This window comes from Oryzias latipes, chromosome 19 (genome assembly GCF_053564925.1).
Source record: "Oryzias latipes strain Hd-rR chromosome 19, Olatipes_Hd-rR_3.1".
Lineage (NCBI taxonomy): Eukaryota > Metazoa > Chordata > Actinopteri > Beloniformes > Adrianichthyidae > Oryzias > Oryzias latipes.
This window is the reverse complement of record NC_136255.1, coordinates 2,694,694-2,701,623: the sequence shown is the minus strand read 5'-3', so window position 1 is coordinate 2,701,623 and position 6,930 is coordinate 2,694,694.

The window sequence follows — 6,930 nt, the reverse complement described above, 5'->3', positions numbered from 1 at the left end:
AGAATAAATTATAGATTATAATCACATCCGCCACCCAGGCCAGGGCCAGCAGGACTGCCGTAGGGGCCCCCAAAGCCAGAGAGCAGGGAGGCACCGGGGGACAGATAGTGCAAGCCCCAGCCCCACCAGGAGAGCAGCCACCCCCGCCACGCCACCAGGAGAGCACCCCCAGCCACAGACAAGCCACCCACCTCCACCCAGGCGTTCTGGGCATTCCCCCACCCCAGGCACGGGCCAGGGCCCCCCAAGGGAGACACGCCCCGGGCAGCCATCCACCCAATCCACGGTTGGTCCAGGTGAGCGCATGGCAGGGGCCAGTCACCCCTGACCAGGAGGAAGACGCCCTAGAGTGGTGGGGGTCCACAAGGAGTGTTATAAACATGGCCTGACCAGGCTCACCCATAGATGGAATTTGGACAAAGCTCGAGGGCAAGGACCAGAACCCACACCACAGGGACACGGACACCCCAGGATAAGATGTGATGTGATCCCCGGCTCTTGGTCTTGCCAGAGAAGTCAGGGATCTGGGCTGCCGGGCCCAGGAAACCAGCACCCAAGGGACGCGGCCGCTGTTGCCAAGGGCCTGGTACCCCCTGCCAGGGATGGGGTAGAGGACAGAAGATCAGGGATCCCACCTTCCTTGTATAATGTATGTGTGTTTGAGAGCGTGTGTGTGTGTGTGTGTGCCGGTATGTGTGTGTGTGTGTGTTGGAGAGTATATTTTTGGGGGGTAAAAGGGTGTGTGTACTAGAGGGTGCAGTTAAAATTGGCAGGTAGGGTACTGAGAGTTCATCTCCTGTTTACTCACAGTGATGTCCAAACACCCTCCCCACCAAGAGGCCTTAAATGTCTAAAGCTAAAAAAATTTCTTTTTTTTTTTGCATCTTTATTTGTGTTTGTTAAAGTTAGTTCGGTGTCGACCAACCTGTCTTATTAAAGCTTTACAGAGAAATAAGCAAACTCTTCTTTAGGTTTTGTTGGTTTTTAAATACTAGCTTGAGCAGTTCTAACTGTCCGTCGATTGTCTTAATCAGCTACGTCCCGTACAGGGTCACGGTGTTGCCGGAGTCTGTCCTGGCTACTGATGGGCGAAGGCAGGGCCCACCCTGGACAAGTTGCCAGACTGTCACCGGCCACACAACCTTCCTTTGAAATCTATGGCAGCTTGTCCCTCTCAGGCTTGTACTTGGTACATCTTCATATTGACCTCTCAGTTTTCAGTATAGCGTCAACACAAGTTAGTGGTTTTGTTCTGTATGAGTCATTCCTTTTGGTGGTAAATGGGTCCAACAGCAACCAACACAAACTAGCAAAGAAGTAAAAACACTTGAGTTCGGGAAAAATGTATGAAGGATTTTGGGGATAAAAGCAAAAAGACTTTTATCACATGTTCCGTGATCAGATTTGGAGAGCGGTCCAATTAAGTGACACGAACATGAAAGGAGGCCTCTGACCTCCCAAACCTCGGTGTTGAGCTGTTTTGAAGCCGAGGAGGAGGAGGAGCAAAACTGTGAGGAAACAGAGGATTCTAACAAAAGGTCTTTGTTCTTATCTGAGCACAGACAACAAAAAAGTTTAATTGGTTTTTTAGTGCCTACAAAAATAGCCTTGATTTGGACAGGGAGCACTTTAGCCCAGACAGAAGACTGAACTTTTGACCTGGTAAATTTCTATTACTGCAGCAATAGGTTATGCATTACTGTTTTGTTATGTTGGTGTTTTTAATGTTACCTAGTTCACTAAAAATGAAAGGTTTCTTAACGAGCCATGAAGGTATCGCATCTTTTGATCTGTCATAAAACCATTACCCGTGGTCTTTTCATTAGGATTATGCTGCTTTTAGGTAAAGTCAAAAAACCTGTTTCATTTTCAGTTTTACTCACCGACCACTTTATTAGGTCCAACCTTGCTGGTACCGGGTTGGACCCCCTTTAGTCTGTAGAACCACCTTAATCCTTGGTGGCATCGATTCAACAAGGTTCTGGAAGCATTCCTCAGAGACTTTGGTCCATACTGACATGACAGCATCACACAGTTGCTGCAGATTTGTCGGCTGAGCATCCATGATGCTGATCTCCCGTTCCACCACATCCCAAAGGTTCTCTATTGGGTTCTGGTGACTGTGGAGGCCGTTTGAGTCCAGAGAACTCATTGTCATGTTCTAGAAACCAGTCTGAGATGATTCCAGCTTGATGACATGGAGCCTTATCCTGCTGGAAGTAAACATCAGAAGATGGTCCACTGTGGTCAGAAAGGGATGGACATGGTCAGCAACAACACTCAGGTAGGCTGTGGCGTTGGAACCATGCTCAGTTGGTACTAAGGGGCCCAAAGTCTGCCAGGAAATATCCCCCACACCATGACACCACCACTACCAGCCTGAACCGTTGATACCAGGCAGGATGGATCCATGCTTTCATGTTGTTGATATCAAGTTCTGACCCTACCATCTGACTGTGGCAGCAGAAATGGAGACTCATCAGACCAGACAACGTTTTTCAATCTTCTATGGTCCAGTTTTGGTGAGTCTGAGTGAATTGTAGCCTCAGTTTCCTGTTCTTAGCTGACAGCAGTGGTACCCGGTGTGGTCTTCTGCTGCTGTAGTCCATCTGCCTCCAGTTTGACACCAACAACCATGCCACCTTCAAAGTCACTTCAATCACCTTTCTTCCCTGTTCTGATGCTCAGGTTGAACTGCAGCAGATCGTCTGGACAATGTCTATGTAGGACCATGTCTATGTAAATGTGATTGGCTGCTTAGAAATTTGTGTTAAGAAGACATTTGAAACGCTGTGCCTAGCAAAGTGGCCAGTGAGTGTGCTTTCCACAAGGTGGCAGGAGTTCATTAGTAATTCCCATCTGAGTTGTGGGTGGGACTATTGGCACAGAGCAACCCCTTCCTTTCCCTGATGCTGAGAGTTCTCTGTTTACACTGCTAGCTTACAGCTTCCAACACCTCAACCTTGCAACATTGCAACAAAAAGGATGAGCAACATCAGAGCTATCCAGCCGTCCAGTTCTGAAACCAGATTTCAGCTCAGACCAGGAAAACAAAGACGTTCATGGATCTAGTTGTCTGCAGGTGGATGATCAGAAAGGAGCAGAGGGGGGAGAATACAACCTTTTTCAAATGATTTTTTTGCCTGTGTAACGAGTGTTAAGTTTATTAGTGTAATTCCACCAAATCCATGGTAAACTGCCGTTTTCATACATTTGCACCAGAGTATTTCATCTGTCTGAGGGTACTTGAACTCACCACGAGCACGCTAGCAGGTGCTAATGAACATGCGCACTTAGACTGCTGGGAGCCGTGGCTGAGGTAAGACGTGAATCGCCGAGTGTCCACCCTTATTAGTTTTATTTCTTTGTAAATTGTTCATTAGTGTGTTACACTCATAACTCACAAAGTTGGGAATCGTGTGGTGTCAATTTTACGTAATTTGTGTTTTATTTATTTTTGGCTGCTCTATATCAGCAGATCTGCACTGCTTCGCGTGAACTAGTTGAGGTTCGCGCCATTTTTCTTTGATGTTTAAATTAACTTTTCCTTCTTTTTTGTTCATTTTTCAATTGTTTAAGGGGGAAAAAAATCACACAGAAGAAACTCCAGACAGCATTCTGAATTTGTATTTTCTGTTAACCAGGTACGGTGCAGTTTTCTCTTTTTATCGTGTTCTTTTTGTATTACTTTACATGCTGTGGGGGGAGGTGCTAATAAGCATGAGCACTGAGACTGCTGGGAGCCGTGGCTGAGGGGGAAAAAAATCACACAGAAGAAACTCCAGACAGCATTCTGAATTTGTATTTTCTGTTAACCAGATTAAAAGAGTTTGACTCGGCATCCAAGTGTGGTCTCTCATTCGCCTGAACACAACGCAGAGCGGAAAACTCCACCAGTTACATTGGTGCCGTGACCTCTTGGATTCCAGAAGCATCGACGTCATCTCGATCACCGGGAAGATCATCTCATCACTGCTTTTCAAGTTTGTTTGGTTTGGAGTGTTAATATTTTGGACTTAGTGATTTAATTAGGTCGAGTTGAGCATTTTTTTTTCGAATTCTGTAGTGTCTGATATTTTTTCAGTCCTGTTTTATTTTGGTTTCTCGCCATGTTTACGACACATAATCCAGACGTTGATGAATGTGTTTCTGATGGGGCGGTTAATTCGAATGTGGGTTTTGGGAGGGGATGGTTTAAAGATGTTACTGAGACTCCCCAGGTAGGAGCGTTAAGAACGCCGAGGTTGAGCTCTACTCGTGTAAACCCCCCCTTACATGTTACAAACTCACAAGACACAGACAGAGCTGAGCTCAGCATTTTAATATCTGACCTGGCTAATCAGATTGGTCAGTCTATTGCTGCTCAGATTCAGAACAATGTTGGGAGTTCTCCTTCACAGTCCCACAGCAGTTTTCAAACAGCTCCAAGTCATCCTGAGCTGAACCTGTCTGGTGTCAAACTTGTAATGCAGTCTGATGTTAAGGAACCACCAATATACAGAGGTGATGGGAGTGACAAATGCTCAGTTTATGAGTGGGTTCAGATGGTAGAGCTTTTTCTGTCTAAGAAAGAATTTCCAGTTCAACAACAGAAAACTGAAGTTTTAACTAAGTTGTTGGGAAAAGCTAGAAATGTAGTGACAGTGACTTTACGTGATCTTCCATTGACTGACGACTCTCAAACACCTGCTGTTATATTCGACTTATTAAAGCAGCACTTTGGTGAGCTAGCCTACTCTGCTATGCCCATGGCTGACTTTTATGACACCAAGCCACTCCCCACCGAAAGTGTGATGGACTACTGGATCAGGCTGAACAAGGCCATCGACGTTGCTGATGAATGCCTGCGGAGACAAGGTAGAAGTGTGGTGGACCCAGGCAGGGAGGTGTCTATGATGTTCATTAAGTATTGCCCAGACCCAGTCCTTGCAAACAGGCTGAGTTTTAAATCTGCAGAAGAATGGACAACTAGTGAGGTTCAGGAGCGCATCACCATGTTCCAGCGGGAGAGTCGGGCTAGAAACCGCCAGTTCTCCACCTCGCCAAGGGTTGTGACTAGTTACCCCCAATCTGCAGCTGCTGGTGAACATGCATGTGGACCAACAGAAAAAGCAAACATAACTTCCAGTGCTCGACTGTCAAGCATGCAGGCTCTGCAGCAGTCAGTCCCTTTGCTGCCGTCATCTGCCCCACCCACACCACAGTTTTCTTCTGACCCAACAATGAATGCTTCTACCCCTGTCTTGAACCAATCTTTGCATTTGGAGGGTGTACGCTCTCTGACACGGTTATTGGACTGTTTGGTCGCTCACCACACTCCAGCATCATCAGGTTCAGGTCAGCATGCAGCCCCTGATCGCTTTCCAAGATCCTGCAAAATATGCGGTGATGCGGCTCACTCGACTCTTTCACACTGTAGAAGAAACAATCTTTGTCTGGCATGCTTCTCTCCTGGACACTGGAAAAAGAACTGCCCAAGACGGAACCAACTGCCTTTACAGAACCGTACTCAGACCTGTGCTAACCAGACCCAGCCTTCGGGAAACTAGGACACTCACGCTCGGAGAGGGGCAGTGTGAGTGATGAACCAAAAACCCTCATTGCTGAAACAGATCTTGAGCTTGTCTATGTCAACGCATGCTCCATCGCTCCAGAGGGATACCAAGTTGTAGTTCAAAAGACAACAGAGGTTCCAGCCTTTAGCGAGTTATTCTATGCCCAGGTTCAGGTTGACAATGTTGAACTGAGAGGCATGATTGATTCAGGGTCTATGGCTTGCACAGTGAGTGAAGGAGCAGTACACAAACTGTTGGAGGCAGGAGCAAAGATTGGAGATCCAAAGTCGGCAGAGCAAGTTCTTCTGGTCGGTTGTGGCGGTAAGCAGACTCATCCAAGGTGTATATATGACTTTACGCTCACTATCTATGGGATGAGGTGCATTGTTCCTGTCTTGGTTGTTCCTGGCCAGAGAGATGACCTCATTATTGGTTCAAACGTTCTGAAGAAGTTGATGAGTGTTCTTAAGAATGACAGTGGGTTTTGGAAACATGTTTCCAACGACTGCAAACACTCTCTTCCTGAATATGAACATTTCCTTGACATGATGTCCTGTTCAGTGAGATGGAGGGGGGCGGACGCTCCTTCCCTCATTGGAACAGTAAGGTTGCATCGTGCAGTTACTCTTCTTCCACAAAAGGAACATTTGGTGTGGGGGAAACTCCCAACCTTCTCTCCTGTTTCACCAGGCAGCACCATCCTGGTAGAGCCCTGCTCTTCTAGAGCCAGACCCAGGAACATGTTGGTGGGACGTCTCGTCACCTCCATGTATGGGGACAGATGGGTTCCTTTGAAGATTACCAACCCTCTTACCAGACCGGTCATTCTCAGACGAAATTCCAAAGTTGCTGATGTCTCGACATGTGTTGCCATTGAGGATTTCAGCCTGAGCCAGAATCATTGCACCAGTGAGGTTCGAGATTCAGAATCCCAACCTAGACCATCTGTCTCACAAAATGACCTTAAAGCCACGCTGAATGAACTGGGATTGAGGGAGCTTGACATCGACTCCTGTCAGGCTAGCTCTCGCTCAAAGGAGAAACTCGTGGAACTGATAGAGCAGTATGAAGACATCTTCTCACGTCATCCCCTGGATTGTGGTGAGGCACAGGGTTTTGTTCATCGCATCCACCTGACAGACGAACGACCCTTTCGCATGCCATATCGCAGGGTGCCTCCAGCTCATTACCAAAAGCTACGTCAGGTTCTGACAGATATGGAAGAGAAGGGAATCATCCGCAAATCAGTTAGCGAATATGCATCTCCTCTGGTTATGGTCTGGAAGAAGGATGGAAACTTACGTATCTGTACGGATTTCAGATGGCTGAACGCACGGACACTAAAGGATGCACACCCGCTCCCTCACCAGGCTGA